General features: G+C 40.2%; 1 long non-coding RNA gene across 3 annotated transcripts in view; it reads right to left on the reverse strand.

Moving 5' to 3' along the window:
* Positions 1–14,085, reverse strand: part of LOC115568159 (uncharacterized) — a 67,356-nt gene that overhangs the window by 19,156 nt on the left and 34,115 nt on the right. Inside the window, exon 3 of one of the 3 annotated variants that reach the window (XR_003981343.1) lies at positions 10,771–10,918. The exons of the other annotated variants lie outside the window; for them this stretch is intronic. This is a non-coding gene — a long non-coding RNA (uncharacterized LOC115568159). Of the gene's footprint in view, positions 1–10,770; positions 10,919–14,085 lie in introns of those variants that run through there. 3 annotated transcript variants of the gene reach the window in all.

The raw sequence follows: 14,085 nt of genomic DNA on the forward strand, positions 1-14,085 counted from the left end.
CGTGAGTTCTGTGGTCCGATGCTACCCTGTCTGCTATGTAGAGATATAGTAATGGCGTTCCATTAAGAAGAGAACGATGTCATACTACATGTGTACATGCATGTGAGCGTACATGTGTAAATCGTTCTCTGTCCTCCCTCCCATCAGTTTTCAACATGGTATAGCTGTGTTATATAAACACACTCTAAAATATGCTCCTGTGAACATTTGGTAGTAACAGTATCTTGATTCAAACTTGATCGGCACTGCCCGCGTTTGGTGATAGTTGTGTTGTCAGATGCCAACTTTGGAACAATATCTTGCGACGATGAAAGTCGGATATTGCGCCCTGATTCCATCAAAGGTTTGTCCCTTTTCTGATACAAATCAATTCACAGGAGAAACACTGCTCCACATGGAACTCTCTCTGCAGATCCATTTAGCCCACTGTTGCCTGCACAGTGAGTTGGGGTATGACCACATTTCCAACTGCCATGACGTCTGTCCTCAATGTTCCCTAAATCAGAGCTCAACTTTAATGAGAACAGCTTTCCAGGCATGGCTCACAGAACGGTGGTGAGCATCAGACCTGTGGCTTCTGGTTGTCGTTCAAGCTGACGGAGGGGTTGGTTGTTACATAACTGACAGCAATTTTGTAAAGTCACGCAAGGCAATCCGATGTCCTCCTGCTGACTCCATCAGGCCAAGCTATTAGGGATTTCGTATAAAACCTTTTAACTCCAGTCTTTGGTTCTGTTCTTGTCTGTTACTAGTCAAGCAGTATTGTGTAGCTGCAGTTCCACATAAATCTCACAGCTGCTCCGGTCTTTCAACTGGCTAACTCTACAAGCCAATTATCGAGTTCTAAACATGGAAACTAAGATCATTTATTTGGATGTTTCTTGTCAGAGCTAGAGGCCAAATGCTCTTTGATGATTGGCACAACAGTGAAACAGTACAGCATGGCCTAGCCTTAAGCCTTGCAACATTGTTCATCTTCTCATCTAAACTATGACATGTTTTTTATAGACTTTGTGCTCCAGAAAGTTTCAGATATCTTTATAGCAAAGGGAAATATTCGAGAAATTCTCTCATAATGATTGCTATAATATGTAGAATATGGACAGAATTCGAAGGAAGCTCAGAAAACAGAGGGCAGCATTATCGGAGTAACAAACAACTGCTGCTCCTCGCTACCTATCGTTGACTGAAGCTAGCTACCGTTAGCTAATAAGCTAACGTAATGGAATTTGGCGTCTTAACGTGAGAGTTAACTCGACTGATCACAGCCTCTTAGACTGACTGAGGTCAGTTTCACAACAAGGGATCTAGTACAGTGGTGTACCGTGGCTCTGACCAAGACTTTTACTTCAGGAACAGCAAGACACGGCATGCGAGGACGGGAGAGTCATGCAAGCATGTGAGGAGCTACAGAGAGTCCGACATCAGCAGGGGCTGGAAAAAGAGCTGCAATATTTTCACATTAGTCAGTGAATTGAGGATTTACACTACCAGTCAGTTTGGACACACCTTCTCATTTAATGTTTTTTCTTTATTTTCATGACTATTTACATTGTAGATTCTCACTGAAGGCATCAAAACTATGGATGAACATATATGGAATTATGTAGTAAACAAAAAAGTGTGAAAGAACTCTAAATATGTTTCATATTTTAGATTCCTCAAAGTAGCCACCCTTTGCTTTGAAGACACCCTTGGCCTTTTCTCAATGAGCTTCATGATGTAGCCACCTGAAATGGTTTTCACTTCACAGGTGTGCCTTGTCAGGGTTAATTTGTGGAATATCTTGCCTTCTGAATGGGGTTGGGACCATCAGTTGTGTTGTGCAGAAGTCAGGTTGGTACACAGCTGACAGCCCTATTTGACAACTGTTAGAATTTATATTATGGTAAGAACCAAGCAGCTAAGTAAAGAGAAACGACAGTCCATCATTACTTTAAGAACTGAAGGTCAGTCAGTCCGGAAAATTGCAAAAACTTTGAACGTGTCCCCAAGTGCAGTCATAAAAACCATCAAGCGCTACGACGAAACTGGCTCACACGAGGACTGCCCTAGGAAAGGAAGACCAAGAGTCACCTCTGCTGCTGAGGATAAGTTCATCTGAGTCACCAGCCTCAGAAATCGCAAGATAACAGCACCTCAGATTAGAGCCCAGATGAATGCCACACAGAGTTCTAGTAGCGGACACATCTCTTCATCAACTGTTCAGAGGAGACTGAGCCAATCAAGCCTTTATGGTCAAATAGTGGCTAAAAAAACACTACTAAGTAAAGGCAACAAGCAGAAGAGATTTGTTTGGGCCAAGAAACACAAGGAATGGACAGTAGACCAGTGGAAATCTGTGCTTTGGTCTGATGAGTCCAAATTTGAGATCTTTGGTTCCACCTGCCGTGTCTTTGTGCAACGCAGAAAAGGTGAACAGATGGTCTCTACATGCATGGTTCCCACCGTGAAGCATGGAGGAGGAGTTGTGATGGTGTGGTGCTGCTTTGCTGGTGACACTGTTGGGGATTTATTCAAAATTGAAGGCACACTGAACCAGCATGGCTACCGCAGCATCCTGCATAGTTTTGATGCCATCAATGAGAATCTACAATATAAATAGTCATGAAAATAAAGAAAAAACATAAAAGGAGAAGGTGTGTCCAAACTTTTGACTGGTAGTGTATTTCGACCATAACAGAGGTGACTGGGGAAAATGACACCAATTTGTTGGTGAGTTTTATTTAGATTGTGGTAAGAATGAATGAACTGTGTTTTATCGTGAGTTAACAAGGCAATTCAGCTTGTCTTAGTATGTAAAAAAAAAAAAGAGGAACTTCAATTTAAAGTGGAAAAGAGGTATTATAAGACAAGAAGGAGCTTGTTAGTAATGCTAACTTTACTAGACCAAGTTACCACGTAACATTAAAATCTTTACAATCGTTCCTATGAAACCTGCTCAGTGGTGCATGAAGCCAAAATTGCTCGACATCCCAGTTGTAAGATTAGCCAGATGTTCTGTGTTCTGTGTGGCACCCTAGACATCCGCCGACTGAGCTGGCTAACTTCCGGTTAAGCGCCCGGCTACCTTGATTAGAGATAAAATGATTTCATTTTGCGGCCCTTCTAATCCTCCACAATTTTCACTGGAAAGAATGGCTTAAGTTATGATGGTAAAACAAGTAATTTTGTGTGGGTTGTGACTCTCAAAAACGATTATCCGCTTCTTTCACGATGTTAGTTTATGGAAGAAGTCTTTTGGGGCCCGAGTGCGTCACTTGATGATGTAATAAGACGTTTTGACCAAAGCCTGGCGCTCTTCCTGGGGGCTTATACTAGACGTTGACATCTTGTGACATAATGTCAACACTGTTGTTTCTTTACACTCTGCTGATAATGTTAGTTATGTTTTAAACAAAATTTCTGGCCATATCTTACAAATTGCTTCTTTAAAGAAGCACACAGTTGGCATTTTTAAAAAATATGTGGATCCTGACTAGAATTTGAAATTAATTTTATTTGGTAAGCAAAATCAAAATGAGCAGACCTTATTTCTGAAATGGTTATAAGAGAAAAAAAACTCAGCTAATCACCTTACATTACCAAGAGACTGAAATGGCAAGTGTGAATAGAAATCCCAGTCATTTGCACTGGCAAGTCTTAGTTTTTTTACATCTAAAATATTGCAGGGAAATACTGTGTTATACAGTGGTGAGTGATGCCAGTACTTACACACTTTGCTCTGTCTTTTGTCTGGCAGGTTTAGACACTTTTAAGGGGCCCCTTTCAGCTTCAAGTGTTAATGAACTCATTAGCCTCTGGATGAGAAAAACACACCGGCCTTATAGAGACGTTTGGGGAAGGCTGAAATAACGCCAGGCTCTTTTACACCACAGAGGACGTTACTTGTGATTAACACCCTGGACAGTTCCAGAACATCTGTGGGAGGCGAAATACGGTCGAGTGAAACATAAACAATATCGGTCAGAGAGAAGAAGCATGGCTGGAGCTGTGTAGTCCATGCACCATGCAGGGAGAAGGGAAGTGGGAGCACAGCAGAGCAGAAGCAGAAAATGTGGTGTGAAAATTAAGTTGAGGTCTTGCAAGAATTGAAATATGTAGCCTTGTTTTCTCCTAGCGGCTCTTAAATTGTTTCAGTTTTTTAGTGCACCACTTACTAGATATAATGATTATTTTCATGCAAACATTTAAATGAAACAATCATGTTGTTGTCTTCTTGCACAGCATCTGGATTTGAACTGTAAATTAATTTATGTCATTACAAATCCCTCTCAGCTGGAGGGTTCATATCCACTGGAGTCCATCCATCATTGAGTGCAATCAACCGATTAATTTCTTTCTTTTTCTTTCCTGGGAAAAATACTGGGGAATATTGAACAGGCAACCTGTTTGCCATGACACACCACTTCTGGTACATCAAGAAACAATGTTGTTTGGCATGACCTCCATCCAACAATTCTCATTGGAGCCAGCAGTTTGTCTGGCAAAGACATTATTTATCACATTTTCTATGAAAACCAGTTCTTGTTCAGTGAGTTATGAAAGTGGTTATTGATACAAATTACATTGTTATTATGCTTATCACGATTTAAGACAAAGTAACATGCACTAGATCTGCATATATTTGTTTAATCTAATGTATGATTTTGTTGGAATTATCGTGTGTGTTCACAAAACAATTGGCTTTATGCTTGATTTTAGTCGTTCCAATTTTTATCTTTATTTATGTTGCTGTGTCTTACTATTTTCAATGAAAAAACTCAATTTCGCTACAGAAGTCATTAGGTTTGAGCCATAAACTTACATTTTATGCCTAAACAAACTAAATAAACAAACTCCTTGTTTGCATTAATGGATAAACAAAGTGACCTTAAAGGACAACACAATTTCATACTGTTTTACTTTGTTTGTATGTGGCGGACCCTGCCACCTTTCCAGCTTCAAACAGTGTTTGTTGGACCTTATTTTCCTCAGAGAACAGCTTGTTAATTCAGTTATGTAAATATTTCTTTGATATATATATATATATATATATCAGTTTTAATTTACATACTTTTCAGAAAACTACACGGTGCACCTAAATGTCTCTGAGGTGGAGAACTAATACGTTTGAGAACTGAGAACATGATATAAAGAATGTAAAACATGGGTAATTTATAAACTGCTCTAAATCATCATTATCTACAATCAATTACCAGCCATTACCATTTTCCCCCTTGAATGTCTTTTATTTATTGTCATATTGAGCATAAGCACATTTCCAACAGCACAGATAAGGGTAAACCATTTTCTCGTTCTGTCTTTGAAACAAACTGGACCAACATCTATCTAAATATTATTGGATCAAATCAGTCATTTCTTACGACAGACCCAACAGATGTTAGCATTCCCACTTTGATCCGCTGTTGAAAAGAAATAAAAACATCTAAAAATGGAAGAAGACTGCACGAGCAATTGTTGCCACTGACCTGATATTGAAACCACATCCAGTATGGTTATTACCGGCTCAAATTTCATCGTACATATTTGTTTTAAGTTTAAGGCGGACTGGATTGTAAAATTTGATTTGAAGCAGTCCACCGTCACGTGTAGGCCACATATTGATACAAGCAAACGTGATATCGTACATTTCCTTTTCAGTAGAGTCAGAGGAGTATTGGGAAAGGATAAAATAAAATAAACATATTCATTAAAAAGTGCCTCGGAGGTTTGTCTCAAGCTGGTTTCTTGAGCTTGAGGGTATGAAAATTAAAAGAAGATTTAGTGATATGAGACCGTCTGGAATCTCGGCAACAGCCAGCAGCCAACTTGTCCGTTCACATGTTTATTTTTATGATCAATGGAGTAAATGTTAACTGGCGATTAGCTGTGCCTTCATCAATTTTGCATAAAATCCCTGAGAGCCATTGTTTTATGTTCCACTGGCTAATATAGATCATCTCCTTGTGCACCTGCCAGAGCACAACTGCAGGTTTATGGCACTGACCTCAATGACCGCGCTCACCTTAAAATACCTTTGCCTTTGCTTTGGATGTGTCAGTCAAATAAAAGTGCTAGCTCATGCTACTCCACTCCGTACTTGCTGTTATAAATCCAAGTAGGACTGCTTTGAGTAAAAGGTATGTGTGAAGACAAATACGACATTCTTTTGGGTTCCTTGGGTTCCTTCCCTAAAGCTGCTTTACTTATTTATTACCTACGACCAACAGCTCTATAGCTCGCTCTGTCAGTTGGTTGGCCGTTGGGTGTAAGGATATTTTCCCACCCTTTGGCTGCCACATTTTACGCCCAGACTAGACTGAAATTTGCCACTGAGTGTGCGTGGAGGTGTGTGTGTGTGTGTGTGTGTGTGTGTGTGTGTGTGTGTGTGTGTGTGTGTGTGTGCGTGCGCATGTGTGTTCATGCCAACTGGCCAAAAGTGTGTATGATCTTACGGGTGTATCTGGTATTGCTGTGTTGGTATATCACTGCCTCTGGTGAGCAAGTCGAGTATAGGACACGTAAGTTTAGACGAAAAATTCCTGATTAGTCTCAGGAAAACATGGTTTGGGTTGAAATAGACCATTTCACAATGTTAATCACAAGTATGAAAGGATAACTTCTCCCATGTGTGTATTTTTCCAGTCTTCACCTCCGTGACAACAAGCTATGACATTACAAATCAGCTCTGTATCTCTGTTGGTGCATTAGTTTATCGGTCCACAAAAGCTGGGCCAACCAGTTGCTTTCTACGAGGTTGAAAGTGAGGCTGTGTGTGTGTGTGAGTGCATGCATGTGTGTGGCCGCTGTTATTGCAAACTTGTGTATTTATTTTTGACTGCTTGGTAGCTGCAAAACAAGCTGTAAACGCAACATTGACATATTATCGCCTAATAAAGTGTACGACTCTTAAACTGGTAAATGTGTTCGCAAACGGTTGCCAATTTATACTTGCAGCAGACACGGAGCATTATAACTGACGAGCTCCTCCTCGACAAAATGTCGTAAATGACATCAAAATATGATTCATGCGACATACTGAATGTCTCTGGAAAGCTGCATGTGACAGCATTACTTTTCTTTTTGCCTAGAAGGATACCGATGTGCAAGTGAGGGCTCATGTCTCTCTTTCTCTCTACAGCTTTCTAATCCAACCTTGAACTGCAGTGTCTCTTTTTGAGGCTGTGTAAAATAAATCCATAATGATGAATGCATGTGATTGAATAAACTTTGATTTCTTTTTTTTTTTTGGGGGGGGGGGGGGCTGGCATTAGCACAACTGTTAGCTGTCAACTGGGAAACCCATGATGTCTTGGAATCAGCCGGTAGACCAATCAGAGGCTGTGTAGGGCGGGTCATTTCAAGAAAAACATTGGGATTGGTGATACTGCTGCTATGAGACATTATCTTTGCCGTTCACCAAAACGATTAACTTTTGGGTTGTGAAGCCAAAACTATGAGCTGAAAGACACGATGAAACAAAAAGCTGGGTGATGATTCTCTGTGGTTTTTTTGCTCTTTTTGATTTCACCTGTACATTCAAAGTTGCCGTTAATATTTCAGTCCTGAGTGATTTGGCTTTACGTGTGGTTTTCTGGTGATGATGCCAAGTGTGTTTTAATGACACATATCCCACAGCTCCTTTTTAAGGGGACACTTGTATTTGTGTGTGTAAACGAACACACCTTAAAGTAACTTAACACAGCCCAAATATCTTGTTTTTGCTCACCTCCAGTGGTTAGACTTCGTCCAGCACACCGTGACATCACTGTTTACATGACCAGAACAATACGCTCCTGACCACACCCAATCACATCCATCAGTTGCGTCGTCAGGGGTGAAACGAACGTGAAACTTTCAGTGAGGGGCAGTGAAAGACTGCTTTTTCCACCTGGTATTAAGTTACTCTTTAAGTGGCCACATAGGTCTGTTTACAGTGCACCCACACAAACTGTGGTCTGAGAGGACTCATCGCTTCGTGTTGTTTAAAAAAGAAAGAATTTCATGGATCTGTGAATGCTCGGTGCACGGGTCCGCAGTTGCACAACGCAAATACATTGTTCAGTTACTGCAGAAGGGCCGGATATCGTAAAAATCTTTCATGACTTCAGGCGTATGAGTTTCCAGCTACGGTATATAAACAAGGACACTCTGAGCGGTTCTGAACGTCTACGTTTCACATCGGGATCCTCCAAACATCTGTTGCCGTCTAGCTATTTGCCTCTTAAACTCTCTGGCTTGATGATGTTATGCCTCAAATCTTCATGACATGAGACCGTCTTTCACCTGGTTTCAACGTTGGCCGAAAGTAAAACTTATCTTTACCGTAATTCAAATCATACGGAGCACGATCAAATTGCAGATGAGTATTCAGAATCCTTTGTAGTGAGTAAATTGAATTTGTTTACTCTGGAACTTCTCTCTAGGTTGAAATCTTAGAGCATGCAGCTCACCTGTTTCAGATTGTCTGAGAATAACACGAAATGTTTATGTGTCATCCAAGAAGGCATTCCACAGGGGAATTTAAAATAAATGAACACGATTTCTGCTCCGAAATAAGAGGGTTTTTACTTTCTAGACTTATTTTTTCCTGAATAAAAGAACATCTGTGGTGTTTTCCATGGTAAAATTGACTATTGATAAATACTGCATATTGAGCTGTGGAGACTGACTCATAGGTCAAAATCATAGTCTATTAATATGACATTTACTCACTGAGGTAAGATTAAAAATGTAATCTATTTGCAGTTTGATAATTTCAAGATTGATTTTGGTATGTACAGTATGTAGGCTATCGTTTAAAGGGCAAACAGCGATTGGCATTGCACATCCTTTCTTTCTTACATAAAAATAAGGTGATATTCCGGTTGTTCATTTGAGCACCAATATGGCAAACACATGTTGGCAGCAGCTAACTGTCTGGGCACGTTGTTTCAAATGTGATCTATCTTTATTTTCAAATAGTGGGAAGGGTTTCAAAGAAAATGCTTCCCATAACATTTGAGCTCCACATACATCTTTGATTCGCTTGACAGGATAGCTTTTATTTAAGTGGCCTCGGTCATAACGTTGATGTTGAATAAATTGGTGTGATAAATTGCTGCGCACATGATGTTTATGACTTTTCAGATGGCAGTGAATCTATTGCCGGTCGTAGAGTGGAAGAGTTGGCTTCTTTAGTAAACACGGCTTTGATGGGGTTTTCAGAAGTAGCACAGTTACAGTAAAGACTGAGGCTCAACTGGAGAATTATTTCTGAAACCAAAGCCCTAACCATACACAAAATACCAAATTTTACAAATACAATATTTACACATATCTTAAATTCAACTTGGAGTCAGTCATCAGTTGAAAGATACACTAAGTAAACATTTTTGTCTCCAGACAAATGATGCAGTCACCCCACCGAGCCAATCCCAATTAAAAAACATTTACGCCCCCACACCAACCACTGCTCCACAACCACTCGCACCAGTCTGGAAATGCTAGTCACAGAAGACTTTTCCCTTCTTTGAAGAATACTTCTCCCTCTCCACCCAAGGTACTTGTTTCATATGTGCTGTGTGTAAATACCAAGTGAGTTAATGCTTTCTCAAAGTAGAGACCTCTCTTCCCTGGCTATTTCTGCATTCTCAAAAACGGGCAGATATCAGGTGGGTGCTTGGTAACTCTACATCTATGATGACATTTTTACCTTTATATAATTAAGGGTGTGAATCCGCAGATGTGTGAACACAGATGTGCTGTGGTGAGGTCAAGCATTTGTACCAAAAGTAGGAACTTTTAATACCTTTAATGTCACTTTGATGTGGTATTTACATGTGTATTGTCTGACCATTCCCAGTAATGACTGAATTGCTGTCCGTTTGCCAACCAAGTAACACATATGTAATAGACCCACAAGTCCACCATGTGACTGTCACATTTAACCTCTCTCTAGGCAGAAAAGTACATTCTCGCATTCTGTGCTCAAGTTAGCTATAATAGATATGCAACACCCCAGAAGCGGATCGCTACTCTGCTCTTCGCTGAATACGCGCTGGGTTGCGGCAAACTGTGCGGAGCAGAATGATCCAGTAAGGGAGTCAAAGGAGTGTGCAGACTTGGAATCTACAGCACAACAAATTCGGAAATATGATGAAAAAAAATCAACAATATCAGGCAAATAGGACGATCTGCTTCTTAAACGCTCCCTACGGGATTTGAAGAAACGCGGTGGATGGAACTAAACAGCATTGCACATGCTAGGTGTAAGAGACATGCCCGGTGGAATCAAGGGGTTAGACTTATAAAGATCGCCGACAAGCATTTCAGGTGACTGTTTCCATCAGGTCAGGTTTAGCCTACAAAACTACTCGGTTAGGTTTACTAAAAGACCTCGGTTTGGGTTAAAAATAAGAACTTCCTTGAATAACAGGGACTATTAGTTTCAGGCAGTAAACAAACCCCGACCTCCTGTGGAAAGCTGAGGACTTTATCGCTCTTTATACTTATATTTGTACTTTCTTCCCATCTGTGTCAGTGTTGATAATGTTGGCATTCTGTCCCATCGAATATCCACTGAAAAGATGATGTTGATGAAATGATGTTGTTTCACATCTCAGCCATATACAAAGGTGTGTTCACACCCTTAACATTACCTGAAGAAGACATTTGGGGTTGTAGTATACATGTTATATAAAATAACAAAGACTTAAGACAGCCGGAGTCACAACACTTGCATAATACATGTATTGTAAGTGAACACACAAATATTGAGTTAAGCCAACCATCCCTGTTGAAGTCCTGTTAGCAGCCTCCAGCTGTGTTCATAGAGCTAGGGTTACAACGTGGAACCATCGATCTATCAACACCTTGGCAGAAATGGTTTGCGTTCTCCTGGGGTGGATTATTGTGTCTGCACTCCACCAAGACGGAGCAGACGAAAAGACTGGTGCTGCAATAAACAACAAGATGAAAACAGTTCAGGATATCTTTCTTTGTTTACTTATAACGTTACAATGGGGCTACATAGCAGTAATTACCCCCCTTATTTTAAAATCCCATGATCAAAGTTTCTTGCATTCTGCTGTTGGTCAAACACCGAAAATTCTGAACCCTGTGATCATTTTAGTGCTTTTGACAGGCCAATAAAGTGGTCATACTCGCCTGGAGACCTAGACAGAGAGACAGATTACAGCTCTAAACACAATTTTTCTTCTTTTGTCAAACTGCTTTGTCTGAATCCTGTAACTGTTTTCTCAGGCTCTGAATAGCCCCTTCAGTGACAAAACTCATCTACTGGCTTAATTAAATTAGTCAGTTATGACTTTAAATGTATACTATTTGTCACAAAAAACAATGTGTGTAATCCCTCTCTTAATAATCACATGTGACATTTCAGAAGCGATGTATCTACAGAGTCCCTGCTCTCTGCTCGCATTTAGTTATTTTGCTGTGTATGGGACATTTGTGACCGTCGTCTTTCGAGCTGTGGTACGAGCCACACGGTAGGGTTTGAGGTCAGGACCCCATAAAAACATAGTGGCCAGTTTACATGATTGTCTCTCTTTTTAAAGAGCTTCAGGTCTATGTGTCTTTGACTGAGGGCGGGGTGAGCTACACACATACAAACACAGAGCAGAGGGGCAAGCAGCACACAGGATGAAGCCTGCATTTTGGGTGAATTCACCCAAAATCTCCAGGGTTGTACAGTTTAAAGTCACTTCCCACCAGTTTGACGTGAAAATCTGCATGCAATATTTCCACATGGCAACTATACACACTTATCAGCTGCGTTTCATTTTCACCCCTGTTCGCCCCTTTTGCCGAAACGTTAATAAGTTCACTTCACGTTCAGATTTGGTCATTTATGTTTCATGAATAAGGGCAAATAAGTAAAGGCCCTCTCCATGACCAACATGTTATATAATCAATTGAATATTAGCTACATTACCATCTTCATTCTATCCCACCAGCTGGATTATGGCTAAGCGATGTATTGTCCTCGACTCGATGTTGAGGTTGTTGTAGCGTCTGTCATACAGAATTGGATGCCGTGAGACCAAATCGATAACATTTTCTCCCATTTTGACTTGGACATCAGTTGAAAAACAAAGGATTTCATTTCAAATGTGTGACACATTTCATCTTCCAAGAGGATGAATTGATAATGAAAGGCTGGGCTTTTATATTCTCAATACATCTGCAGGTACATACAGTACTTCCATCATGTTTTAGTTTCCTGCCAGTCAGTTTTCTCCTTGTTTTTTTCTTTTCCTTACACATCATTTCTTATCTTATTTTTGCAATACTTTAAGTTGTCATTACCAGTACCTCATTCGAAAAGTCTCTTCCAGTTTTCTAATCTTCAAGCATCTGATGACTGTTGTTACTGAGCTACAGTTTGTGTGTACTCTGGACATAATAGCCCCGGGTCATGAGGATTTCTGCACAGATGACTGGGAAGATAATTGACTTTGGAGCGAGTCTCAGCTGTGGTTTTGTCATGCATTAGGAGGGAACTGAGTGTGGTAAAGAGCTTTTGGACGGGGAGTTTGTGACACGTTACAGCACAGTATCCCTCATGCACTAAATATGTTAAAAACCCGGTTTTACTAAACCGTTTACATCTGACACATCTTGCGAGGACTGCCAAGACTTAAAGTACTTTTAACAGGGTATGAAAATATGCGTCAGAAGAAAGAACAATGGCAATCAAGCCAGGTTACCGCAACACAAAAAACATTTCAAACAACATGGAATACTTGGTTGAGAGTGATTTTATTTTGGCCCGGCACTATTTTTATGCACAAATATTACGGACAGTTAATTCCTAATGTGAATATGGTTGTAATAACTTGTATCGTCTTCTCTGTTTATTATCTATTTCCCCCCCAAAACCATCTGTAACCCATACGATAGCTTTGTGTATTCACTACTGAAGTTCATAAAAGGTTTTGACATGAAGCTATTTAACAATGTGTCCCTTGCAGAAACATTATAATCTGAAAGACATTCATGGAGAGCAGCAGACGAGATGAAAGATCTTGCTGAGTGCTTCAGTCCATTACAGTGAGAATATCGGTGTTTCAGGAGCAGATTAACATGTCTCATGTATGAATTACGACGCCATTACCTTTCACTTCTACATCTGAGGGGGACGAGATGAACAATGATCTTTTCTGAAGCCCAAGATCTGTTTCCACATGTGTAGGCTGGGAAAGGGAAATCCAAACTTGTCATGTATTTTGTTTAGTTTAAACACTGTATGATGTGTGGTTCAAATGATGGACGACTGCAATATATTACTGGTTTTTAAATCTGCTCTTTTTCATTTATCTTGTGTTTTTTTTTTCAGGGGACAGTGGTATTATTTTCATTTTTGGATGATAGATATGATGAACATCTGTATATCTTTTTCTGACATTCTCCTTGTTCTGCACAGTCACAATGTTGGAGTCATAAACCTATCATTAGTCATCATTAATCCCAGAGTCTCTCTTTAAACTGGCTGCTCTGCAGTCTACCCTGGAGGTATTAGATTGCCCATAACTACCCTTGGCTTTAAGGCCACGACAGAAATTATGACCTTAATAAAGTCGACTTTGCAATATTTGCATGCATAAGCATCTTACAGCTGATAGAAAAAGACTGTCTGGCTCTGTTTTAGGGCTCCCCTGTGCCGTCTCTTGGCAGGCAGTGGATGTCTTCAGGACTTAACGGGGCTGTCAAAGTGACTCTAAAAGGTTTTAAGGATAAAATCCAACTGGCCGGATCAGAAGTACCACTTGACATTTTACCTTTTCAATGTAAAAATAGTAGCCCTACATGTCAGGTACGGTGAGATTATTCTATGTTGCTCCTGTCTTCGCATGAATCACTTTTAGAATTCAAATAAAACAGTGTGAGTTATCCAACCCTAGATAAATATTTAGGTCAGAATGTACCAGCACAGCCAGGTATATCTCGCGTTTTTACACCCCACAAAAAGGAGCAAATAAAACGTACATCACACTTCCCCTTGACGAGCCCAGCTCACATTTAAGCTTTTCTTTGATGGCAGATGTCAAACTCCATCGCGAGTCATCATAAAGATGAAGTGATGATGTGCTATTTTCAGGG

The sequence above is a fragment of the Sparus aurata genome, chromosome 17 (genome assembly GCF_900880675.1).
Source record: "Sparus aurata chromosome 17, fSpaAur1.1, whole genome shotgun sequence".
Lineage (NCBI taxonomy): Eukaryota > Metazoa > Chordata > Actinopteri > Spariformes > Sparidae > Sparus > Sparus aurata.